Here is a 26,963-nt window from a genome sequence, read left to right on the forward strand (position 1 = left end):
CTGGACAGATGGCCGTTATCACCAGCCCGGCGCAGGGCTCCTCATTACCTGGCCGGCACCGCGGGGACGGGAAGCGGCGCAGCGGATCGGAGCGGCAGCGCCAAGCACCCGCGAGACCCAAATGCCCCTGCCAGCAGAAATCAAAGCCCTTCACTGGCAGGAGAAGGCGGCACGGCTTCTCCTTCCCATCAAACAACTGCTCGAATATGGATTTTCCCTTCTGGAGGCTCCCTACCCTCCAGCATCCCTCCCAGCGCCCAGCCCCTGGGCTGGCTGGGAACGGCTGCTGCCTCCTCAGCTCCCCAACTTCTTGGGTTTGCCTGGCTCAGGACATGTTATTACAAAACATCTCCTGTCAGTGTCTAATGTCATGGCCATCGCCATGGAAATGGGCTGATCTCATAACCCACCTTGGCTCCCTGCACCTGCATCTGTGGCCTCCCGGCACAGCATCAGGACTGGGCTCATTTGTGGCTCATTAAACCCCCTGCCCCCGTCAGCTCCTGGACAACGAGGTCCTATTAGCCAAAACACAGAGCAACCCAGGACTCCCAAGCACCGGACTCCACTCCCAGTGCCTCCCACCACCTTCCCCATCCTGCTCAGGGCTGGACAGGCAGCCCCAGAGCCCCCCCATGCCCCGTGAGAGCCTTGTATCACACAGCGGAGAACACCCCAGGCTCTGCCGATGCACATCGTGAACCCCTCGTGCTGGCGAGCCAGTTAATCTCTGTCACCGACGGCATCTGGAGGCTGCGCAGTGATGGGGGGGGCCCACAGCGGCAGGTCCCTTGCAAGAGAAGTGCCCGACCAGCATGTCCCTAGACCCCAGTCTGCTGTTGGGGATGGCTGCAAGGGTGCTCCTGCACACGACGGGCTACGGGCACTGCTGCGTCCCGTGACACCCGCTCATGGGGCTGCCAGGGCCACGATGGATGCCGAGAAAGCAAAGGAGAAGCTGGAGGCCACCTGCACCGGCCAGGCCACCACGGCACAGCCGCCCTGGGCCACCCGTGCAGCCCTGATCTGGGATGCCCACAGCCACACCTGCACAAAGCCACCAGTGTCCTCCACACCGTGCCCCCGGCAGCAGCCAAACCCAGCGGCCGATCCCAGCGCAGGAGGAGACTCCAAAACCAAGCTCCCAGCACTGGTACGAGGGCAGGGGTCTGCAGCTCCGCTCAGCAGAGGCACTGCAGCCGGAGGGAGCAGCTCCACCAGCAGCGAGGTTTCCTCTGTCCCGGACAAGGAGCCAGAGCCCCAGCCCTGGTTTTGGAGGTCAGCGATCCCGATGGGGCCGTTGACGCCATTTAGCGTGCAACAGCGTACGGAGAGCGACGGCCATGCGAGGTGCATCGCTGCAGAGGCAGCTCGGGTCAGGTAGCACGAGTCTCTCTTTCCCACACCGATGGGGATCCAAACCCACCCTCCAAATTCTTCCCACTGGGTTGTTTGCTTAGCACAGGAAAGGCAGGGCTTTACTAAGGCAAATAGCTCAAGCACAGGAGCTGAAAATGCCTTTTCCAGGGTCGGCAAGGGACGAGGCTCCTGAACCGCAGCCTCTCCCCCCGTGAGAGCACAGCCAGGATTACAGCGGGGGGAGGCCAGGGCTGCTCCAAATGTAGATGTTTTAATTCTCAACGCTAGCAGCTGCACTTAAGGCAAGAGAGGCAGGGAAGCCATGCACAGGAGTAACCATGGCAACTTCACGGAAGTTAAATAAAAACTTCTTTAAAAAAAGATAACGAGGTCCCTGAATCATGCTTTATCAGCTATGTTGCTATAAAGATCGAGATACAGCCAGCTCAGGATTCCTAATTACTTCTGCAATATACTGTAGATAGCTTTATTTAAAAAAATCTGGCTATGCGTATAATTATTTAGGCCCTTCTCCATACCAGGATCTGCATATTCCATGAAGCACCTTCCCAGGCGGATCTGCCTGCGAGAGCCCTCCCGTGCAACGCCTGCCTGCTCGCAGCTCTGGGGGGTCCCGCGGGTGCACCCCGAGCCCTGCTCTCGTGCAGGGGGCACAGGGACAGCCTCACCGGCGCTGCAGGCACGTCCTCCCGCCGCGGCACTGCCCGTGCGCCCAGCCCAGGCTGTACCACGGCTCTGGGCAGCTGCAGCAGCGATGCGCTGCCGTGCAGATTACCTGCGCTGCCTGCAGAGCCCCTCGGCGCAGAGTGATGTTCTCCAGCAGCATCCACCATCTGTACGTGCTGAACAGCCGTAGCCACGCGCAGAGCCCCCGCGCAGGCAGCGCCACAGCCCCTACCCCGCGCCCACCGGAGAGGGGCTCGAGCACCGGGCTGTGACACCCCAGCCATGGGGGTCACCTTGCCAGGGCCCAGAAAGCGGCCAAAAGCAGTGTTTGTCCCCAGTTCAGCCAGCAGCTTGTGCCAGCTCGATGCCTGCTACAGCGCTACGGCAGAAATTCCTTCATTGCCCAGAAACCAAAGCACAAGTTGTATCAGATCTCTGATCCTTTCTTCCTACAAAACAGACTCTCAGGCAACCCCAGTAACTCCTGGAGAGCGAAGAGACCTTCCCAGCCTGCAAACAGACAACGCTCAATCATATCCACAACCCAACACCGCCGTGCCCATCAGGCGTTACAGACCCAAATGCTGTTTGGGGAAGTTTCATTAAAACCCAGTTTCCATCAGTGACAGCAGCAGCAAAGGCGGCTGATGGAGAGTCTGCCAGAGCCCAAAGCTTCGTCAGTGCTCCCGGTGACCCGGGGCCTCCCAAACCCATAGAGACGGGACACCAGTGCCATCATCACCCACCTCCCCTCCCGCCACCACGCAGTTCGAGCCCCTAAGAAAACAGAGCCAAAAGCTCCCCGAGCCCAGCCAGGGATGCAAACCCAAACCCACCCAGCGGCTCCATCAGTCGACATCGCTCCGTTTCTGGCGAGCACGTGGCGCCTGCCGAGGCGCCCTGCTTGAGCATCCACCGAAGGGGACGGGTTTACTCCGACCGTCGCTGCCTCGGAGCCACTGCTCCCTGCCTCGTCCCTGCCTGCAGACCCGCGGGACAGGCAGCGGGGCCCTGGCAGACAGACCCTCACCACGGGGCACCGTGGAGAAACAGGGCACTGGTGGGATGGGGAGCGGGAAGAGGGCTCCGTGGGATGGGGAGCGGGAAGAGCGCTCCAGCGGCTCCGGGGATCGCCCTGCCCTGGGCTCCCTCCATCCACCCCAGGGATGCGGAGCGGGGAGATGCCAGCCCAGCCGCCCCAGGCTGCCTGCAGCGAGGACCAGCGCCGCTGCCTGCCCCAGCGCCTGCCCCGCAGACAGGCAGCACCCGGCCAAATCTTCTCACAGGGACCGAAACCAGCCAGCGCCGCCAGCCAGGAGGCAAATCCCCCAGCACAGCACTGTTAACTGATCGCACGTTACCACGTTTCCATCTGGACTCCGGTTACGGGCTTAAAATTAATTTTTCTTTCTTACTGGCCAATTCGCAAAGACGTCACATTGAACAAAAGGATGCCGGGTCTTCTGCTAACGAGAAGGATGCACCGCGTGCAGGTTTACATAGTTATTTGGATTCTTTATTTTCACAGCTTATGTTAAGACTAAGTGAATTATATGTATTATTTACTATGTTTTTAAACTCATTTAATTTAAGCTGATTCTGAATGGAAATTAGAATTCAATTAATATGTGGGGGGAAAGTCAGCATTTTGAAGCAGATTAAGTAAAGCTACATTAAACACACTGGAAGCATAAATGTCTAGGCACAAGTTCTATATTTAAAAGTGGATTTATTCAGCAAAGGAAGTATCATCTGCGGTCCAGGAATTGAGGAACCAGTTATCAAGGTCAAGATTTTATCAGCAGGTCTCAGATTCTCACATCTGTGTTTTACCCAGAGCTTGATTAAGAGTTTAGAAATCTGGAAAACTCTCCCTTTTTCTCTGGCTCCCTGCTTTAGAATTAATTGTTTATCGATCCAACAAGAGGAAAATATTCTCTCCCGGCTGCAGAGGAGGTGAGCCTGTTGTCAAAAGTTGTTTTATCACTTCCATAAATTCTAGTTGCAATGACTTCCCCTGGTTCAATAATCCTGTTTTCTCTAAGCATGGGCCACGCACACGCCCTGCTCACCGATTCCTTGAGATGATTTTAGCCGATTACAGAACCCAAGCCATTGCCTGGACTCCCAGTTTCAAGAAATCCTGAATCAATCAGACTGCCCAAAGCGAGCATCACCGGTTCTACTCAAACCCCAGTGAGTCCAGGTCCTCCTGTATATTTAAATCCCATTTTCACCCATCTCCCACCTGGGCAGAGCTGTGCAACCGGGAGGGCACACCGGGCATCCACAAGCCGGGCACTGCGGCACGCCAGGCATCGCGGCACAACCAGGAGAGGAGAGAACCGGCTGGAGCTCGGCAGCCGCCATCCCCCCGCCCAGGCCTTGGGGGGCTGTGCGCAGCATCTCATCTCCCCCCGGGGCAGCGCCAGCCGAGATCACAAAAAAGCCTTTTTTTATTTTCCCAGGTAGAAAAGAGTCCCCGCAGCAGTGGCACAGGCAGCCTGGCAGGGCCCACATGAGCACGTGGTTCCTTCGATGCTTGGGAAAAGCAACAGCAAAACGCTGGGGAGAAACCCCTTTTCCCAGCAACAAAACCCTCCGGACCCCCTCCCTGCCACAGCAGGATCCGTCCTCGCAGCCCCCTGTCCCCCTCCCCAAGCAACGAGGGACTGAGCACCAGAGCCACTCTTTGCTCGGGAAGCTCACGCGAGCAGAAACAGCTTCAGTTTCTAGGCAGTAAAGCCAAAAAATAACTAAGGGAGAAAAAAAACTCAACAGCATCACGCAGCACCGTGCAGGGCTGCAGAGCCGGTGGGCTGGCCAGTTCCCCCCAGGCCGGGGTCCCACACGTACCAGCTATCTCACCTCACAGCCAGCAGCACGGCTGTGTACCGCGGCCGTAAATAGAACAACAGCTCTGCTGCCGCGGTGGCCTGAGGAACACGGCAAGAGCCACAGAGGGAAAACACAGCCTGAAAGGGAGCTTTGGCCAGGGCAGCCGGTGGTACCGAGACGCGGCGGGGAGCTTGGGGTGGGGGTGACACGCAGAGGAGTTTAAAATTGCACAGATCCCGCTGTGCTGCCAAGGCATGTCCATGGCCTGGGGCTGAGAGGGGATGTCAGGAGATGCCAACAAGGGAACGGGATCACAGATGCCCAGCAAAGCCTGGGATGGGCATGAGCCACTGGCAGGACAACCCGCAATAGGCAGCGAGGGGGAGCGAGGGGGGTAGACGGACACACATACACACTGGATAATGAAACATGAAAAGGGATCCTACACTCGTGTACTCATTTCTACCCATTAGAAATTCAATCTTGCCTAGTCTGGAAGACACAATGATGCCTGGAGCATCTGAGTGCGAGCTGAGCAAAGGAGAGAGCAGGCTTTAGATGGGTTTATTAAAAACAAAGTTTAAAAAAAAAATAATCTCGATAACTAATGAAATAACAGAGAAGAAAATTTTGCTTCCTTTTCTGGTAACTCAGCCTGTCAATTAATTTGCAGGAACGCACATCCCGAAATACCTCAAACGATTCCAGCAGAAAGCCCTGGAACAGCACCGACAACAGCCCCTGCCTGTACTGCGAAAGGTTACAGAGGAAAAAAGCAGCTGCTGTCAGCAGCCCTGAGCACCCCAGCCCGGCGAGGGATGGAGCATCCTGGTGGGAGAAGGCACCGGAGCTCTCGGCTCAGGCTGCTGCCCAGCTCACTGGCCGGGCGCTCCCTGAGGGTCCTGGGGGCAGCGAATCCCCCCGGGATGGGGGGGACAGACTGCCGGCAACAGCCGGGGCAGGACAGGGGCTGGGGAGGGCAGAGGAGGGTCGCCGTGGGCTCTGAGCGGATATGTGGGAGGCCTGTCAGCTTACACGCTTGAAAATATGTCTTCTTTCCACTTCATTGTATTCATCACCAATGAGCAAAAGGCGTTCAGACCCGTTTGAAAGCAAGCTGCTCTGCAGGTCACCTTTCAAACCCAGCTGAGACACTGACTCACTCCGCAACCTCAGGAAAGCACCTCAGTCTCTCATACTTTCTTATTCCAGATGTGCAAAAAGGAGAGATGTTGCCAACCGACCCACACCAGGCACCTCTGCAGGCTGCTCCGCGGCGATGCCCGAGGAGCTCCAGGCTCCCAGCATCGCACGACTTCGGCCGTGCAGATCCACGGCTGCACTACCTCCAGCTCAACCTCTCTCCACTGAGCTCAGCCTCAGACCTCACCACCGGCTCCCCTTCCTCTTCCACGGAAGAGCAAATCAGTCATAAGAACTAATTATTCAGTGTACTCTCACCCCATAAGACTGTAAATTAAAAGAGAACTCAAATAAATTAAGGAACTTCCCTCATGCCTCTTATTATCTCAATAACCTTCAGAGGCATGTTATCTACTGTCAGCTGATCCATTTGAAAAATTGTGACGACAAACTAATTTAGTAAATGCACACACTTAAAAACCTTTATTTATACACGGAATGACCAAATACGGCCTGTGCTGGACGAGCTGCTTGAGACGCGAGTGGGATGGGGACACTTGCATCCCTACCCTGAGTGCCCAAACCCAGCCGGCGTGTGCTCCAGCCCCACTCCTGCGCTCCCCACCGGCCGGGGAGACCCGGGGATCCCTCTCAGGCATCGCGGCAAACGAGCTAAACCGTCCTACCCAGGGTGGGAAAGAAGAAACCTGCTGCGCTGGACAGGGAGAGAAAGGACCAGCAACCAGCAGCAGCACGGAGAGAGGGGCTCCACCACCGGCCAACGCAGCGTGCAGGCTGCCCGGCCATCCCACCGCCTGGGACATGAACGCAGTAATTAAGGACGACATGTTCTAGTGATGGGAGATGGAGCGATAAGCACAACTAGGAAAGACGCCCTTTATTTTGGAAAGGGAGGAGAGAAAAACCCCAGCCCTTGTCATAAAAGGACTGTGTAAGTGTGGAACATATGGAGTACGCATGACTGGCCAGGTTTGGGAAAGGAAAGCTGGAGGAGCCGGTTTTCCAAAGGCAGCATCACATGGAGCAAGGGTCAGCAGCCTAAAACATCCTAAAACCTCCCAGCCTGCCCAGGTCCCTCTCGTTCAGGGGCAGCAGGAAGGGAAGGGACGGGTGCCGCAGCAGCCCTGCGCCCAAGCACAGGGGTGCCCACGAGGGACGCCAGCCTCGCGCTCCCGACAGCGCTGCCTCACGCCGAGCGAGCTCCCGGGGGAGACGTCTGTCGGTGACGGCTCTTTCAGCGCCTCCAGTTCTGCAACGTCTGTCCCCACGCGGTTCCTCAACTGCCAGGAAGGAGCGAGAGCCGCGACCGCCGGGCTGGGGGGTTTCCCAGTCCCATCCTGGTCCCTCTGCGCCCCTTAGGATACCTGGGCTTGGGCTCACGGCCACAGTAGTTCACCTGCCAGCTGGCCTGTGGGCTCCGGACCTCTTATCTTCCATGCTCCAAAACCACTCCCTCAGCTCGCCACACGAAATTCACGTCCCTGTGAGAGGATCCCACAGCCGTGCCCCAAAAGCAACCGCCTTAACCCTACGTGGCAAAGGTTTACCTAATGCTGCAGCAGAGCGTTTGTGTGCCCTTGTGCCAAGGCTTTCTGTGGTGCTGAACAATCCCACAGACCACTCCAAAGGACGGGGGGGGGGGGGGGGGGGAAAACCTCCTGTATTTTCTGTGAAATAGCAAGCAGAGCCTCACCACAGCTCCCCAGAGCCAAGAACAAGTTCCTAACGACTGGCCAGATCTGGGCAGCCCTGCCAGCCCCAACCCACTGCAATCATCCCTCCACAAAAATTATCAAATCCAGGCTCCTTCTCCATCTATTATCCAGAAAAACAGCCTTAATTTCTTGCTTTGTGAGGCTTTATCACGCCTCAACCATTTTAGCCTGAAACCAGGAAGCTCTTTGGGGAACAGAGTGCCTTCATCTATGTTTGCACAGCACCCAGCACAGCAAGGACTCCAGCCTGGCTGCAGCCTTTGGGTACCGCTGGAATGCAAATAACACCAGGGCAGCAGAATACACCCTCGAAGCGCTGCGAGATAAACCACGAGCCCCAGACATCCCAGAAAATGCCGGGCGGAATTAGCAGGGGGAAAATCAAGGTATTCTCCAACCTCGCAGCCTGCCGCAGCGCACAGCGACCTGCGGCCACCCCGGGCTGTGCCCCCCAGGACAGAAACCCAGGCGGCAGGAGCCACCCTGCCCGAGGCCAGGCTTCTGCGGAGGCAGCAAGCGAGTTCCAAACCTTCATGAAAGGCAACCGAAAATAGTCGGTGTTGTTAATGTCATGCTTACTGGAGTGAGAAGCCGAGAAATCCCTGCTTCCCTGCTCTCTCCCCCCCATCCCTCCGCCCGCGCACACGCAGGCACTAACGAAGCCTCCCCAGCGCTTTCCAGGCTGCTCCAGCCAGAGGGATGGGTCCGTGCCCCCCGGCTCCTGCCGGCCAGCTGCCCGCACCCTGCTGCCCGTACCCCGCTGCCCGTCCCCCCGCGAGGCCTGCCCAGCGCCTCGGCGGCACGGCCGCTCCCCGACCCCCGCGCCACGTTTGTTTACTTCAGACATCTGCCTTGCAGCGTTGGGATGCGATGCCGCGCGCGGTGCAGCCTCCTGGCACGCACACCGGCGGGGGACCGCCGGCATATGGGCAGCTGGATAACGGCGCTGGGCACTTACACGCGCAACACAAATAAAGCGGGTGACTCCGAAAGGCCTTCTCCATCCGTCCCTCCCCACGCAGCGAGCCCTTAACACGCTGGCCCGGCGAGCTCGCCTCGTGATGAAATTCCTGGAGCCAGGCAGGGATCCCAGAGAGGAAAAACCCAGGGAAAGCCGCCTCCTCACCTGGCTCTGCCCGTTCGCCGCGGGGCCGAGCTCAGCCCCCACGGCTTTGCCTGCTCCCCGAGGCAGGCCAGCCCGAGTGGGAGCCTCTCCTCCTCCTCCTCCTTCACGCCATTAATCCAGACTCCAGCTCCCCCAACTTTTTCTTACAATTTACCTTCACCTGGAGGGTCTGATTTTAATTAGCGTAATATTCCTGTTAACAACAGCACCTAATTAAGACATCCGTTAAGAACCTCTAACGCAAACTTAATGAAGAAGTTGGGCCGGCATCCTTTCGCCGGCAAATCAAACGCTGCCGACTCCAGCTCGAAGAGACGCTGCGAACGGGCAGGCTCGGTTACCGGACCCGAGCTCAAGGCTCCCAACCCGGCACCGCCCGCCGCACCCCAACTTCGTCCCGGCGCCCCGCGGGGCAGCACCGCGGCGCTGGGGAGGGCGCTGCCGCCGAGGGGCCCCCCCGCCGCCGCGCCCCGCTCCGCCCGGAGCCCCGAGCCTTCCCCCGGGATGCGCTCCGGCGGCGGCGCCGCCCCGGGGCTCCCGGTGGGGTTCCCGGTGGAGCCCCCCCGCCCCCCTCCCAAGGCCGCCCCGGCGGAACTTCGCCGCTCCCCCCCGCCCCCCCACGCCGAGTTCCCGTGGCGGCCACCGGGGCGAGCCGACCCCTCCCGCCGCCTCCCCGCCGCCGCCGCCGCCGCCGGGCGTAGGGTGCCGCGGTACCCCCGCCACCGCCGCTTCCCACCCCCCCCACCCCACCCCCGGTAACTCACGCGCTCAGAGGTCCCCGCCGCGGCGGCGGCGGAGGAGGAGGCGGAGGCGGAGGGCAGCCGCGGGTCCCCGCCCGCCGAACGGCATCTCCCGAGCACCGGACGACCGGGGGCAGCCCGGCGGCAGGAGGCGGCGCGGCAAGCGGGGCTGGGCTCGCCTCGCCGGGCAGCCTCGCACGCGGCTGCGCCCGCGCCGCCGCCGCCGCCCCCGGAGCCGCCGAGCGCGCGAGCGAGCGAGCGAACGAGCGCGCCCGCCCCCGGCCGCCGCCGAGCGCCGCGGGGGGGGGGGGCGGGGGGGGGCGCGGGAGGGGGGGCACGTGCGGCCGCCCCCGCCCCGCCCCGCGGCTGCCGCCCCCCTCGTCCCCGCCGGGCTGGCGGGGCCCGGAGGGGAGACCCGGGATGGGGGGGGGAAATGGGGGGGGGGGGCACGGTGTGCCCGAGGCCGGATCCCCCCCCCCCCCCCGCTGCTCCCACCCCGCTTCTCCGGTCGGGAGCCGCGACCACCCCCACACACACCCCGGCGAGGCGTCTCCCAGGCCGGCAGCGTGCTCGGCGGGCGCTCGGCACATGCTCCCACCTCTGGTCCGGAAAAAGAGCGATTTATTTTTTTTTTTCCTCCCTGTTTCTCCCCAAAAATGAACGTGTGACGGCCGTGACGGACGGGGAGTTCATTCCCGCGGCGAGGCTGCGCTTGCTGCTGCCTGCAAGCGGGCAGGGAGCTGCCCCAAGGGCCTTCTCCCCATTTTTCCGTGCGTCCAGCCGGTGCAGGACGCGCAGGCGGGCGAGGAGCGGACCCCCCCGGACGCTCTGCGCCTGAGCACGGCGCCGATTCCGTCGCTGCGTGGGATGCCTGAGGGCTGAGCGGGATGCCCGGGCCTGCTTCAGCAGGACCGCAGCGAGGAAGGAGGTTTCCGTTCCTCATCGCCAACACTGGGAAAACCCAAGGCAGTGCAGGAAACCCATGGGATGTAGGTTTGCAGCATACCCCGGATTCACTAAAGCTCCGTGTGTGTCTCAGCCCCTTACCCTTCCTTCTCTTTAAATCTAATTTAAGGAATTCTGGGCAGCGATCCGGCCATTCCCACAGCAGCTGGAAGCAGGAGTCCTTCCTTGAGCGTTATGCAAGAGCAGACCTCTGGCGATCCCAGCTCTCTCCCATCCTCCTGCTGTTTACCTCTTCCCCCGGGGAAGCCGGCTGAACACGGTGCAGACCTGCATTATCAGATTTTGCAAACCACAGGCTGTCAGAGGTCCTGTTCTTCTGCCCTTTCTCCTCTGGCTCACTAGCCAGAGATGCCATCTCTCCCAAACAGCCGTGAGCAGTGGCTGCCCTGGCAGCGCAGGTCCCTTGTACCCAACCCCTCGCCAAGCCCAGGGGACGTGGCACAGCACAGCAGCACCAAAGGGCTCCTTGCCGACCTGCCGGAGTCACTGGATGGGGCTCAGCACCTTTTTCTGGCTCAAACAATTTATTTGTGGGTCCCAATAGTTAAGACTGTGGTGAACCCCCATAAGTTATATTTCCTGAGAAATATCTGGAATACCTGCAGTCTCTTTAAGCCATCATTTACTCCCTATGAACCCAGCACAGGATCCATCCATGAGACATTATCAGTATCCTGCAGAGTCCACGCGCAGCCCCCTGAAAAAAGGCACCACTCCCCCCCTTCCCCTCCTAACACCGTTTTACCTTCCTCCCAAGGGCTTTGAGGAACACTCTAGAGAAAATCATCAGGGTTATATAGAGCCGTAACATGAATGAGGACGATAAAATGCACCAAATGCACCTCATACATCTCAACATCCATTTTGTATGATGAACGTGTATATTTTTAGCCCTCCAGGATGCCGTAAGCACCCGAACCCGAGCCTCGCTGCCCTGTCAGAGCGGCAGCAGCCCTTGTTCTCACGACCTGCCAGACAAAGGCAGCGCTCAGCCAGGATGGCTCCTTGCTATGCCCCGCTGTGCTGTTTTCTCACGGTTCATTGAGGCTGAAGATGCTTTAGGCAGCAGATTTGGAGAACGAGGAACCGGGAACACGGGAGAGCGCAGCTCTGCAAAATTTTCTCTGCATTTCAAGCCTCCGAACCGGGTCCCTGTTGACATCTGTTCCTAGAAATGCAAAACCGGTACCCGCTCCGGAGGTGCAGCCTTGCAAACCGGGAGGTGTGCGTGCGCTAAGCGGCACGGAGGAGATGCTCGGGATTGCTAGGCAACCCCGTGCTGCCCACCGGGAAAAGGCCTGAGCCAAGCAGTGCGCCCAGCCGGGGCTCGCATCCGCACCGGGGCTCCCGGGCAGGGAAACACCGAGAGAGGAACCCACCGGGGGAATCTGCCTGTGGGTCTCCAGGAGGGCGAGCATCTGAACCCGGCCGCGAGAGGAGGAGGAGGAGGAGGAGACGGGGGATGATGGCAGAGAATGCACGAGAGCGACAGTGGAGGGAAGGGAAGCAGTTAGAAAAAGCACAAGTCAACAAGCCCCTGCCTTTTGGCAAGGCTGTTATGTGAACCAGAGGGAATAAGTATTAATCTGGAAAAAATATTTGTTTTTCTTTTTTTCTTAGCTTATTTCACAGTCTATTTGCCATTTAGGGCCTTCGTTTGGAGGCAGAGTTGTTAAATTACTGCTGCTTTTTTGTTTTTATCCTTAATGATGATGAGGTTTTCCTTCTCATAACCGTGGCTGGGGTAAAGAGATGACAAGACCTGTTGTGGCTCTGTCTTGGGTTTTTCCTGAACGCAGATGCTGTAAGCAGGAGGCACAGCAAAACCCCAGCACGTGGGGCTCCTCTCAGTCCCCAGGGCTGAGCATCTTGCCCCCATTATTCCCTCTGCGGAGCCCCAGCAAGGACAGTGCCAAGCGGCCAGTCCCGGATCTGCAGAAATCACCTCTGCGAAGCAACAGATGCCATTCGGTATTGGGAAGAGACGCGAGACAAGGAGGCGGCAGCCCCTCCAAGTCTTCCATAATGCCTCTAGCTCTCAGGGACCCTCGACTGCGAGGTGCCCAAACGACATCCAGCCCCTCGCCATGACTCTGCCTGAAAAGGGGATGTTTCAACATGTTCAGCTCTGACGCAGCACCAGCAGCCGAAGCCTGGCCCTGCCAGGGGGTTCACCAGCACCAGCGCCCATCCTACCTGTGCAGGTGGGGCAGCAGCGCGGAGCCCTCTGCCCACCAGCGGGCTGGGGGGCACGGTGCCAGCTGGAGCTTTCCCCAGAAAGCCACCAGAACACCAGGTACCTGCACCGTCCTTGGCTGTGATGGAGGCGGTGGGATGACATGGCAGGACCCAGATTTTTTTTTTGGCAAGTGTCACATGCCCTGACCCAAAAAAGCCAAAGCGGAACGTGCAATACCCGGCGAGGAGCTGAATGCACGTCTGGTCATGAACACGCTCAGCCTGCAAAGTGCTCTCCAGCACTGGAGAGAGGAGAAGGGAGAGCCATGCTAATGTGCTCTGAAATAATGCTTTTTTAAATATAATTTACAATAGATTTCATAGCTAAGTTATGCAACATAATGAGCAAATCTAAAATGTAATTGTCACTGCACATTAACAGCAAAATCCTGAACCTCTGTTATACTAACAAACTTATTAAATCAGTGAACATTGCATTGCATCAGTCAATTACTAAAACAATGCCAAGATCAGTAGAACAATCTGATATCCATTACGGAGGGGAGAAGGAGCGAGGGCATGCAACCACGGCTGCCCACAGCGCAGCGTGTTTTAAAACGTAAAATGTATTTACGTCTTTGATGTAATACTTCACCTGTTGGGTGTTTTGCAGCCGCTTCCCCTGTTCCAGGAGAGGGAGAGTAAAGAGCCTGAAGCCATCTCTGTGCTCGGACCCCGAGTCCCTGCTCGGGAGCAGGAGGCTGAGGAGAGAAGTGCTGCTGGCCTCGCTGCTGGGATTTCCCCAGTGCCAAGCGATCGACTCTGCAGCATTAGCAGTGCTCAGTGTCAGACAACACCATGCAAAAAGGCAAGTCCTGTAAAAAGCAAGGGACACACCGCAGCGGGTGCTGCCGAGGCGCTCGGACGCCCGCGTCCCCCCTCCCGGGCACTGCGGGTCAGGCCCCATCGCTGCCTTTGCCCCCAGCTGGAGGCAAAAGGCTTATCCCCGGCTGCCCACCCCAAGCACCTTCCCAAAGCACCCCTAAGAGCAGAGCCGTGGTGAACAGCAAATGGATACGAAATGGCCGGGATTCAGCCGTCACGTCGCTGCCGCTCTCCGAGGAGCCGACGTTGGCCGGAGCCTGCAGGTCTGTGCCCGTGGGCAGAGCTAGGTCTGAGCTCATTCCTGGCTCCAGGACCACAGCCACCCACTGCAACACATATTTTCAGGGAAGGGCATTTGCTCCAACAGCAGGACAGAGCACACAAAGGCTGGCAGGGGTTTCACCCTGCAGCCCCCGGGCTCTCGCCTCCCCTTTCGGCTCCATGAAATCCCATCAACACCAATGCTACATCCTTACGAGACTGTTAAATGTGAAATAAGGTGAGCTTGAGTAACCCTGGAAAGATGTCCACGCAAACACCTACAGCAAAGTGTGCCTTGCACCTCGGTGAAGTGATTTGACACAGTGCTAATTATGCAAATTAATCATCAGTAAATCAGGTACTTGTTTATTTATTTATTTTGCATTTTGCACAGCAACCAGGCAGGAGGAGCACCGGGAGAGGAGAGCTGCTCTATTTCGGCTGAGAAGAAATATTTGGTAACGTGCTGCATGATCCGACCTCCCCACGTTCTTTTTCAGATTAAATTCTGAATTGATTTGCTGGTATCATACCGATCATAGCTCTCAATATGTCATGGCAGCTAATGAACCATGCCAGGGACACATTTATAACCTGCTATTAGCCGCTTCCATCAGGAAGGGATTTTTTTTTCTTGCTCTGAGGGTCTAAAACTTAAAAAAACAAACAAAACACCAAAAAAAACCCCAACCAACCCCAACAAAATCATTAGCAGCAAACATTTCTACTGAAAGTCAAGCACTTGTGTGACTTCCGTGCCTCTCCCCTTGGGACCTGGCTCTCAAGTGGCCACAGAAAAGGCCCTAGTCAAATCACCCAAACCCCATTGATTTTCCCCTGCCCCTGCCCGGAGCAGGTTCCTTCCCTTCCCCAGACCTTCACCCTCCAGGCAGAGAAGCTCACACCATCCTCTGAGCAAAGCTGTACCGCACCATCTACAAAACCTGCCTCAACCAGCACCCCAGAGCCAAGCCGCCGGGAGCTGGACCGGAGAGGAAGGGGCTTCCGTGCCCCGTCCTCCTCCTCCTCACCACTGCAGCTGGATCCTGCTCCGAAGGAGCCCCGGCACGGAGCGGGGAGGTGGCAGAAGGAACAGAAATGCAGCGGCAACCAAGGGCAATTGCAGCATGCACACTGCAGGGAGGCAGCACTTCAAACAGGAGCCGAGTTCCCCTTCGCTCCAAACGCAGCGCTTCAGGATTGCAGAGACAACTCTATCGGGGGAACAAGAGCTAATTAAATTTACCGGGATCATTGAAGAGGAAATTATTTAATATTCTGCATGGAATTTAATATCTGAAAGCATGAATGGCCTTGTTTCATCAGAGGTCTGTTCCTTCCCAACATTTGACTTGACTTTTTGCAGCCAGCCCCACCACCGAGGAACGGGCAGGGACGGGGAGGACAGTGCCTGTGAGGAACTGCGCTGCTGGAGCCCGAAAGAACCAAACAGCGGGAGAGCAGAGCATCGCTGGAGCCACAGCCGCATCCTTGGGTGCTCCTGATGGAGCAGCAGCTCCACGATCCAGAGGAGAGCATCCTCCCGAGGGGCTCTGCTGGCTCTTCTGAGGGAGGATCTTCCAGCTCCCATCCACAGCCGCTGCCGCGCTGGGTGGGTGCCGGGACACAGGGCTGCCACTCCTCCAGTGAGCACCTGGATCTGCGTAGGGCCCTCAGCTTATGGCCTTACACACTGTCATCTAGTCCCATCTTAACAGGCAAAATGTTGTGACTTCTTAAATCTGCCCAGTTCACTCCTCTGTCCAAAGAGGAGCCTGGGCAGGGCGTACCAGGATCCAGGAGGACTTTGCCACAGGGAACCTTCGCCTTGGCTGCGCATCCCTCTGGTGCTGCTTACCCGGATCAGCCTCTCCGCATCAAGTATCTTTTGTGCTGCAGGAGGATCCCGCTATTTCGTTTTCACATGCTCCATTCTTGCGGCTCTTCAGCTTCTCCTGGTTGCAAAGACCCTCCCGGTCCCAAGGGCTCCAGCCACCTCCGCTCCCTCTCCGGGCTGTGTCCCTGCAGCAGCGGTGTGCCAGCCGGGAGCCGGGATGCCATCAGGCCACCTTCCCACCCCTGCAGGGTGGTGGCTGGGACACCGCAGGAACGATGCCCTCGGCATAGCGAGTTTCCCTGCTGCAGCTCAACCACGCTGCCTGCAGCCACTCATCTGGAACCGAACCGCTCTGTTCTTGTCCCTACAACCCGACTCCTTCCTTGGCTGCTTAATGATTTTCTAGAAGGAAAATGTCAGACTCCGCTTGCTACTGTTAAGACAAATCCAGCGATTGCTTCCCGCATGGCTCCCCGAACACCGGCTGCCTGTCCCCTCCAGCCGACGGACGGGGGCCGGGTCTCTGCTGGGGTGGCACGGCCCATTTCGCCTCCCCCAGAGCCAGCAGTGGGGGGGACCCCTCCAGCCCCCCGAGCCTCACTTTGGGCTGGGGGACCCCATCTGCCCCAGCTCCCATCCAGCCAAGCCCCATAACCCACCCTCCCCTGGGCCCAAGCCCAGCGGCAGGAAAGGTGCCGTTCGGCGGAGCTGGTGCTGTGGGTCCCTCTGGTGACCCTGCCCCAGAGGTGGGCTCAGACCCTCGGCAGAGCCAGCAACTCTTTGCAGTGGAGCAGGAGCTGCGGGGGCTGGCGTGGAGCTGCACCAGCAAACCCCCCCGGCCCCACAGCCGCAAGGTCTCTGGCCTCCAGAGCAGACCCCGAGGATGTGCCAGCCTTGTACTGGAGACCCCAGAGCTCCTGCCCCTCTGGCTCCCTGTTTCCTTCTCCTCTTTCTGCCCTGATAATGTCTCTTGCTCTCTCACGCACATGAAAGTGATAATAAGTAGCAATAATTTTCCTTCTGTATTTATGTCACCAATACCTTCAGCTAATTCCTGTAACTGCCAGCATGGAAGCACTAATACCTCTGCAAAAGACAAAGCAATTATTTCTAAACATAGCTACCTTTCCTTGCATTGTCACCACCCAAATCACCAAAACCCTGGTCTGTTGTCAGCATCTTTCTCTAACTAGCAGGGAGAAAAAAAGATAATTTTTTTTCTGAAAAAAACCCACATCCAGTGGCATCAAGCAAGCAAACAAAGAGCACACCCATACCCTCGCCTTCCCCAGCCCTGCAGCACCCCAGCCCACACTCAGGCAGAGTAAGTCAACGTGGGGAGGGACACAAGTCCTGGCCCGCAGCGGGAGGGAGGCACAGGCATCGCCCAGGGACAGCGCGGGATGGGGACATCGCCCTGGCAGTGGCTGAGACTCTCCAGTGCCTCGGTCGGGAGAGCTCTGGAGCTGCCCTCTGCTCGCAGCACCCATCTCTGCAGCAAACACCATCGGGGTGACAGGGACCCAGCTGGGCTCAGCAGCCCCTTGAAGAGGTGCCTGTTTTCAGAGGAGGGACAAGCAAAACCACTGAGCACAGGGTCTGGGGGGCTGGCTCTCCCACAGGCCCCAGCGCATCAGCTCCTGTTCAGCCGCCCAACTTCTCTGCTTCTGCAGAGAAACCCCCTGCTCTTCCCCAGGTGACGGGAACATGCCACCGCTTGACCCAGACACAGGCACATTAGCGGTGCTCCCAGCGTCTCTGTCTGGATGGAGACAGAGTGTCTGCCTCGGGACCCTCTGCAGCACTAGACCTTATTATCCTATGGGTCTGCTCGCAAGAAATTAAAATGAGCCGTAAAATGACAAGTAAAGTGAAATAAGGAATGTAAAGAGCAGGGAGAATGTAAATCGTGTCATTAGCATATGTACAGCACTTGCAAAGCGCCTGTACCCCACCGGGTCAGCGCAGCCCCCAAGGAGGGACGGCTCCCGTGCCGCCCTGAGATGGAGCAACAGTTCTTCTGCATGGGGGCCCTGGGGGTCCCCTGCCCCGGACTGGGGGTGCTCCCCTGGCCCCCCTCTCCCAGGTGCCCACCCTATGGAGCAGTAAGGGGTTCAGCACCCTTGAACAAGATGTGGTACCCCCAGCCCTGCAGACCCCTCCAGGTTTGCACAAAGCCCCCAAGCCCCCGGGGCCAGTCCCTGCTCCTGGCCGGGCACGCCAGCCCCGCCAGCCCCGGCTCCAGAAGGACGCTGGGAGGGAGAAGCAGCCGCAGAATTAATGAGCAGACACAGGCTCCCCACCAAGGGCTGAAATGAGCTGGTACCTGGAGGCAGCAGCACACCTGGGTGACCTACATAGCCATCACTGATGGAATATTTAACGGGCTCCTTTCAGTGGATTGTGCATGAAAAACCTCCGGGCTCTTGCATGCAGTGCGAGGTGCATAACGAAGACTCCGTCTCCGGAGGCAGGCCCTGCTGCCTGGCCCCAGCTTTCAGAGAGATTGAAGGGAAGAGACAGAGCCTGAGCAGGGAGATACAGGAATGGTAGCTACACCACTGCGCTTGGCTTTTGGCTGGACGTTCATCAGCATCCCAAACGGTCATACAGCTCGCAAAGCTGGGGCCCAACACACGAGGGGCTCGCAGCCCTGGGCAGGGCACCAGAATCTTGCTTTGACTTCTTCCCATTCCCACAGGGAACCAGCAGGGATGTCCCCCGCGTCACCCACCTCCATCCCTGGCTGCTCCATGGGAAAGCGTCAGGGATGCTTCCGAGCTGCCCGCACCATGGTCCCATCCCAGGTGATGGAGCCGACTCCAGAGCGTGGGCAGTGGGCACTGCAGGGTGCGGAGGTGCTGTACGGATGCTTTACACCCACAGGGCCCGTCCCAGTTCCTCAGCTGGGAGAGCAGCCTTCCAGAGGAGGGGACCCCGACCAAGGGACACACCAGAGACAAGGGAGGGAGGCCAGCTTCACTATAAACTGCCCTTAAAAATGTTTTTATAACATTTCATATCTAACCTACAGTAGCACCTCCAGTAATTAACAGCTAAGTTTTAATTAAACATTGATTAGCAACTAATTAGTCTAATGATTAGTCACCTGAAGGAGACAAAGCAAAATACTGGGGCTGCCAAGATAGGAGTGGGAGAAGGCAAATGATGAAAGATGAGAAGCAGCTTAAATTCCTTCTCTGCTTCCCTCTGGGCCAAATGCTTTCTCATATTTTGGTCCTTTACAAAGGAAGCCTTCGATGTGAATTTTCCTAATTGTGGCAAGTCTGATAGAGTCTCAGGTGAGTGATGTGGAGGAGACTGATTTCTTTCATCTTTCCCATCAGATCTCAGCCTGTTAATGCAGCTAAAGAGCCTTTCCCTGCTAGAGGAGACTCAGTCTCTGTCACCGTAATGAAGTCAGGGGGGACTTTTGTGCCTTCGGTCCTGCAGCATCCTGACGAGAACACCGCAGAGCGTGCAGGGAGCATGTAGGCAGCACTTCCCCCTGCCTGAGACAGCCTCACCCCCCTCGGACACAGCTTCACTCTCGGTTTTTCCCAGAGACCCAGTTCCTTATCTCCTGCCTGGTGGAGGGGTCTCCACCACTCTGCTCTCCCCTCCCGACGCAGCTGAGCCTGCTCCATGATGAGCAGGGCTCCGTCACATCTTGCTTACAGGGAGCCAGGACAGACCCCAGGCTCTGGGATGGAGGAAGAAAACACCCCGGCAGGCGAGGGCAGAGCCCTCGGTGGCAGCTGGCACGGCACAGCACACCCGGACCAGTTCCCAACCTCCTCTCAAGGGATCCGGGCTGGACACCTGCTCCCTTCTGCCCACATGGGGTCACATCCTGATGCAAGCCCCTCGCCCAGCCGGGCATGTGCTGCTTCGTGGCACCGAGCCCCACGCGTTTGGCACCCGAGCTTGGTCTTCCCCGATAGCCCCAGTACCTCTGCACAAGTCGCAGTCGTGCTTCCAGGCTGCTGAGCACACACACCACCGAGCACTCCACGCAGAACACCGAGTTCATGTCACCCCAAAAGCCAGCCTTGTGATACTGAGCCCTAAGCGGCCGCGGGTTTGCACTTACAAGGAGCCGTAGAGTCAGGCCAGGTCCCAAAAAGCAGCTTCTCCACTTGCCGAGGGCCACTCGGGTGTTTAACCCTGTCGTCCTGAACAGGCTCTCTGGGTGATGACTCCTCGGCGTGCTCTCACACGGATGCAGCTCCGCTCCCAGTGCTGGCTGTGGGGAGGGCTGCCTGCCCCGGCACCTCCTCAGCTCCAGTCATTTACCGGGGCGTTGCTGTTATGAGGATGTTTATTATTTTGCCGTTCCCTTTTGTGAGATAATCCTATTTACCTACATTACTTATGCCTCAGAAAAATCACTTCTGGCTGAGGGTTATGAAAGCACTTACAGCCAAGTGTTCCCCCGGCGCAGCCACTCCTAAGCTCTCTGCCCCCCCCGGTTCCCTCCCCACGGGTGAGAGCTCCTGGCTCCTCTTGCCGAGCATCCCCAAGGGTGCCCAGCAGCCCTGCAGCCCCACAAGCAGCCCCTCTCCCTCCCTTCTCCTACCCCAAGTTTCTTCACCCTTCTGCAAGTTTGAGCCTTTTTGAATCTTTTTTTTTTCCCCCTTTTGTTTCCTTCCTCCCCCCGCTCTTCCCAGTTCCCGTCTGGAGTTTTATGGGAAGGTGAAACAATAATGCAGGTGTATGTAAGGAGGCTGCAAATGGCACGTGGGTCAGAGCAGAGCCTGCGCTGAGCCAGACTCATCCTGGGGAAGGCTGGAGAAGGGTGGGGAGGCCGTTGCACCACGGTGCTGCCCAAGGAGCCCAACAGCATCAGTCCCGCTGCCCAGGTGCAATAAAATCCCCAAGGGAGGTAACTCAGCAGCAGAGGCCGGGCAAGCTGGTGGTGCAATTGGCAGGGGATATCCCGGGATGTGTGTGGTCAAAGGGACAAGCATGATTCAGGAGCCACCTGCCTGTCCCCAGGCAGTGATGGGACACACAGCCCAGCCTGGCCAGTGGGACCTGAGCAGGAACTCCTGAGCCCCAGGGGAGGGGTGGGATCTGCAGCGTGGGATAGGAAGGGTTAAACACCGTACCCTCATCCCCTGCTTCCCCGCATCCACTTGCAGAGCTGCAGGTATATTGATTGCTTCACACATCTCATCAGACTCCGATCGGTGCAAATCAATGGGGTTAGGTCAGGGAGAGAGGAGCCGAGTGGATACCGATACCCTCCTCCTCCTCCTCCTCCTCTCGCCAGGAACGGCACCCGCTGGGAAGCCCCCGCAGCTTCCCTGGCTCCTGCACAGGCGTATCCCGAGAGCATCCTTGGGTGTCTTTGCAAAGGGGCTTCTCAATCCCCTGGGAGAGGTGGGAAAGAGGCAAAGACCAGCAGCAGCGGGCAAGGGCCTGGCAGCTGCCTTCTCCTGGACAGGGCTGGGCTGCCTGCGGGGGGGCTGCTCCTGCTGGGCCTGGACACCCTGCAAACTGGGAGACCTGGGAACACCAGCGGCAGCCGGGAGATGACCAGCCGTGCCGGGAAGAGCCCCCGCCGCCTGCACACATCCCTGCTCTCCCTGTCCTGCCCACGCTCACCCAGACGATCCTGGATATGCCCGGATCACACGCGTGAGCTTCACCCAGCCGAATGCATGAGATCTGTTAGCAGCAGGGAGACAGCAGCTCTGTCTGCGGCTGTTTCATGCTTCTCTACAAAGCAATCTGCTACTTGGGCTCCTCTGTTCTTCCCTCTTATGCAACTGCACAAAACGTAGAGGAAAAAAAATCCCCTAGATGCTAATTTATCTGAGCAGCTCAAGCAGGTTTGCACAAGGCGGCAATTTCAGCAGGAAAGAAAGAAAAAAAAAAAAGGGAACAGCCATGTCTGAAATGCTGTTTCAGAAACCTGCCCTCCCACCCGGGGACTCCTGCCCTCCCCAGCTCCCTGCAGGGATGCCTGCCTCCATCCCACTCGGCCCGATGGGCTGCCTGCACCCTGGCTCAGCACTCTCTGGGCACAGCTCCGGCTCTGTTCACCCACTTGGAGAAGCAAACCGGGGGCGGAGGGTGCAGTGGGATCACACATCAAACCCACCGCCTGCCCCGGGGCTTTAGGCACTTCCAAGGTGGCAATCCTCAGGGATGCGCAGGGGAGAGCCCAGCAGCCAGCCCCGACCTCAGCACCTCTTCCAGGCTGGGACCAGGCTGCCCATGTGAGCCCAGGCACCCAAGGGAGCTCGCCCGTGGATTATCTCAGGCTCCGCTGCTGCGGCAGGGGCAGAAGAGCTCGGGGCAGGCAGTCAGGCAGTTGGTCCTTCTCCCCCGGCCGCTGCCCCCCGCACCCTTCCTCCTGCCCGGGGAGAACAGCCCGCGCCCACCAGCAGCACCCGCAGCCGGGCTGCTCTCCTTTCGTGGGGACCTTTGGCAATTATAGGTTTAGTGGTGCAAAACATAGTTTAATAGCAGCCGGGGCTGGTGGGATTGATTTCTTGTTTTGTTTTAACTGCAGCTAATCTAATAGATAATTTATTTAAATTGATAGGGCAGAGAGAAATTACATTTCTATCTTCTCCGAATAGATTTTACTGTGTCTGGTGACCCAGGCGAGCTGAAGAGCCGGGCTAAGGGCCCTAACAAGCCTTGGAATAGCTGCCTTGATCAGCTTGTAATATTTTTCAATTCATTACTGCCATTTTAGCAAACAACTAGTATAGATTTTTTGTTACAACAGCTCTTAACATGTTAGTCGTGTGTAACCTGGTACCTGCCTTAACCGCTTACAGTAAAGCTTTCCCTCCAGAAAACCGACCCACCAAAACCAGCCTACAGGAAGGGGTCAGGGGTCCCCAGCCACCTCCCCACAGCCCCCCAACTGGCCAGAAAAAGGGGATGAGGCATCCCTCTGTGCGGGCAGCCCAGCCCGGGGGCTTGTCCTGCCGCGAGAGCCCATTCCTGGCCAGAGGCTGGAATTAAAGTGTTTCTGGGGATGCGCTCTGCTGACACTCGGAGCCGATCGGCAGTTCACATGCCAGAGCAGCGTTCTGCAGCTGAGCGGTGGGAGGAGGGAGCACGCTTGGGCTGCAAATTTTGCTCTTATGCCTTTGGGAATCATCTTTAGTGCTCTCTACAAGATCTCTAGCTGTGCTGGAGCACGCAGGCTCCCTCACAACAGGCTCCAGCAAACCCTCTGAGGGTTTTCCCAGCACAGGGGAGAAACGCTCAGGACAAGCAGGGAAGGAAGGGCTTATTTCCAGGCTGCAGCCCTCTCTCAGGAGGGGAATTTGGAGGTGTCAGGGGCACAGGTGACGGCTGGCACAGGCACAGGTTCCAGCCGTGCCAGGGCTGCTCCCCATCGGGGCATTCACAGCACCGGAGCATTTCTCTGCAGGTGCCACTGTGGGAATGCAGGTGGGCAGCGGGCAAGAGGGCAAACAGATGACAGCTCGCTGGAGCGCTTCATGGTCTGTCCAGGTTTGTCAAGCAGGTGATTAAAAAGGCACCATCTGAGCCCAGAGTGAAGGGCAGGAGCAGAAGCAGGGAACCGGCAAGGGCAAAGCCAGCCCCTGCCTGGGTGCCACACAGGCGAGACCCCGCGGCAGGGAAGGCAGCACGCTGGGCTGGGCATGGGGATACAGCCCTTGCTGATCTGTGTGATAACACCCGCTCTCCTGGCAGAAAGGCAGTGCCTGACCTGCCCACCCCCCTGTACCGTGCCCCACCGGCCCCCCCAGGCAGAGCAGAGGCCCCCAGGCTGCACAGCCGGCACCCATGGAGCCAGCACCCGCAGGGCCAGCACCACGCTCCCACCCCTGCCGCGCTCCCGCAGCGCTGCCGCAGCCATAGGCTTTGCCTCTCACGTCCCAGCTCTCCCTCCCCGCGATAACTCCAATAAAGAGTAAATCGCTATTCTTCTGTACCCAGCTCTTCTGATCCATCCTGATGAGGACCTTCCCCTCGCCTCCTCAAAGTCACCAGGCAGAGGGACGCATCCTGCAGGCGCAGAGCCCCGGGGGAAGGGGTCAGGCTCGGGGGGGGGGCTGCAGGGGGGACCCATCTCTCTGGATCCCCCAGGAAGCCCCGCCAGCTGTATCTATGACCCCAATAAGAGGTAATAAATAAAAGGGAGGCGGGTGGCAGGCGCAGGAGGGAGCGGTGGGGCCAAGGTGGTGCTTAAGCCCTTGGTGGAGGGTCCTCGGCAGCTCTGCTCAGTGGGAAGAGCAGAGGTGCGTGCGGCGGCCGCCCTGCCCTCGCTGCTCGGGCTGCTGCACCGCCAGCGCTCCTGCAGAGACTCCCCGGCCTCGCTCGGCCATCGGCTTCCTGTAAGAGTCAGCGCCGTGCCAGATTTATAGCGGATGCTGCTCAGTATTTCATGCCTGCTGCAGGCAATCCCACCGCTGCCACTGCGGCTGCATGGAAAGCACTTTGTAGATTTGATTATGCGATAAGGGGCATCAGAAATGCAACTTGTTGCCTATTTCCCAGAGTAATTAATTTCATCTGTATTGAACAAATGACATAATTTGAGGATTTCTGGGTTATGGATTAAGTAAAGACCAGATGAGAGCATCCTCATTGGCTCAGAGATTAATTAACAGCGCGAGGTGAAGCGAGCTCTCTCCTCTGCAGGATTGCTTTGCTGGTGTATTTTTAATCCACCTGCCTGGCACCATGGCTGCCCCCGAGGGCACCGCACCACCCTACCACGGGGCAGCAGCACTGCCTGTCGATCAGGGCACAGGAGCCCTGGCCAGGACTTGTTCCCATACCAGGACATTGGGGGATGCCAGTGAATAAAGCCAAACTTTAAGGCTTCCTTGAGGCTTCCCACTCCCCTGCCTGGGTTAGCGCTGCCTGGTCTAATCATCTGTTCTGGCCAAGTGACAGGCAGGGCAGAGAGCCCTTGCTGCCAGGCAAAGCACAGTGCGTGCACGCAAGGGCCGGTTCGCAACTCAGCCAAGGGCTCAGTGCGCAGCCCCTGCCCCAGGACCCCTTCGCCCGGTGCACCCCGAGCCCGCTCGCCCGCCTGGCTGAATCCTCCGTCCTTACATCTCACAAATTGCATTACTCAAAAGATACACGAATCTCAAGCTCACTTACAAACATCGAGAGACGGACTGCAGCTGTGTACAAAGGATAGACTTAAATGCAAGGGACGGGGGGAGGAGGATGGGGGCTGCTGCAGGGACCCTGACACATCGCACCATCCCCAGACTGCTGCAGGCACGGCTCCTTGCCTCGCAGCCTCTCCCACCAGAGCAGGGCTAAGACCCTGGATGTGCCAGGCAGGGTCCCTGGGAGCAATGGGGGATAGCAGGGACGACGGCAGAGCTCCAGGGAAGCTGGGTGCTCCTTCATCCCATCCCGATCCCCAGTACCCTGCCAGGGCATTGCAGCCACGCTTTGCTTTTTGTAACCATGCCAGTGGGGTTGTCACTGCAGCCTACTGCTCCCACCCTGGGGAGATGTCCTGCCCTGCGCCATCTCCTCCTCCCTGCCCTGCTCCTGGGGCACAGACTCAGGCCAGGGACCTCCCCACATACACCTCAGCCTCACTGAAAAGCTTCTGAGTGGGGTCAGAAAAATAGGGCTCCGTGCTGGGTTTATTCATGAGGCAGGCATTTTATTTAATGTGCCTTGCAATGCAGGATCAAAGATCCAGAGCAGCACCTAATTAATTATTTTTCTCTTCTTCTGTACCATCCCCTAGTTGAGCACCGAGTCCCAGAATGTAAAAGCCTCCCTTTCAATGACTCTGCATAATGAGATGGATTTGGACTCCAGCAAATTTGTTCAGTTTTATGGAGTATTATATGAAAATGCTGTGAAATTAAGTTCTGTCTTTGCTATCACGCCATGGCCATCAGAGCGCTTTTATGTATGGCACTGAGACTAAAAGATGGGAAAGTGAGTCCTTGCTGCAGTAATGTGGCGAATGGGGAGAGGGAGGAGCCGTGCAATGAAGATGACATGGTGGAGGGTTAGACTGGGGGAGATAATGAAGGAAACAAGAAAGGGATGCAGATGAAGAGAGTTGCAAGCTAAGAGCTTGGAACTGGAGCAGCAGCAGCCATGAGGCTCTGGCGATGGGGAGGATGGGGAGGATGGGGAGGATGGGGAGGATGGGGAGGATGGGGAGGATGGGGAGGACTCCCTTCTCCCACTTTTCCTCTGCAGAGTGCTCCAGCAGCCCCACTCACGGCACAAGGGAGGTGAATGCCACCATCCTGGGGCACATGGGCAGAGCCCCCAAGGGAGGGCAGACAGGTCGACTCGTGCCCCAGCACACCCCTGCACAGCCTCGCACTCGACCATCCTCACTCCTGCCGCCCCAGGGCAGGCACTCGCACGCTCAGCAGTGTCGGGACATGTCTGGAAACACCACATTAGTAGAACCGTCGTGTTTAAGGCAAAAGAGAGCACTGTGGGGATGAGCTGCCCCAGCCCCAGGGTGTTCCCAGCACAGACCCTTCCCTTCTGTGAAGCGTCTCACTCCTCAGCACCATTGAAGGTCCCCAGAGCAGAAGGTGCCATTTCAGCCCGGAGGCAGGGAGACCCCCCACGTCCCTTCCCGAGCCAGCTCCCTTCACTGCATGCCAATCCTTGCCTGTTCTTTCTCCCCCCTCCATCTCTTCCCATCCACAGGCTTTCTGTACCTCCTTTTAACATCAGCCCTGCTCCCCTGCATTTACCCCAGAGTGATCTATTTTTTCCCTTGGCAACTTTATAACCCGTTTCCTTGCCTGACAGCAATTAAGTAGATGCTTCGCTTCCAATCCCATGGCCCATAAACATTGGAAAATGTTATAAAGAAGAAAACAATCAAATCTGCACACAGGCGCATGCACACGTGTACAGACAGACAGAGGGACAAACGTGGAGGACAGGGTGAAGCTGAGGAAGACATCTGAGCCCCTTCATTTGTGCAGAGGCTGGAGACCTCCTCACACACACGCCGCAGCCTCCCCACCTCCAAATGTGCGGGCAAAGGGGCAAGATTTCTATAATACATGAAAAGGTGAGTTGCATCCATAAATCCCCACAGCTCTTCAGCCTGAGGCTTCCCGTGCCCAGGGCCAGCTCTCACACTGCTGCCCCTCTCCTGCCCCACCGTTTGCCTCACAGTGCTCCAGCACTCACAGAAAAATAAAATAGTAAAAAAAAAAAAACCCCACCCCCAAAAAAGAGGCAGAAGC

At 57.9% G+C, this 26,963-nt stretch overlaps 1 protein-coding gene across 2 annotated transcripts in view; it reads right to left on the reverse strand.

Annotated features, from left to right (window-relative positions):
• The window catches only part of RBFOX3 (RNA binding fox-1 homolog 3), a 188,704-nt gene that overhangs the window by 136,465 nt on the left and 25,276 nt on the right, over window positions 1-26,963 (reverse strand). Inside the window, exon 1 of one of the 2 annotated variants that reach the window (XM_075044131.1) lies at window positions 19,850-20,028. The exons of the other annotated variant lie outside the window; for it this stretch is intronic. The gene's annotated coding sequence lies outside the window, so the exon portion shown is untranslated. Of the gene's footprint in view, window positions 1-19,849; window positions 20,029-26,963 lie in introns of those variants that run through there. 2 annotated transcript variants of the gene reach the window in all.

This window comes from Buteo buteo, chromosome 13 (assembly GCF_964188355.1).
Source record: "Buteo buteo chromosome 13, bButBut1.hap1.1, whole genome shotgun sequence".
NCBI lineage: Eukaryota > Metazoa > Chordata > Aves > Accipitriformes > Accipitridae > Buteo > Buteo buteo.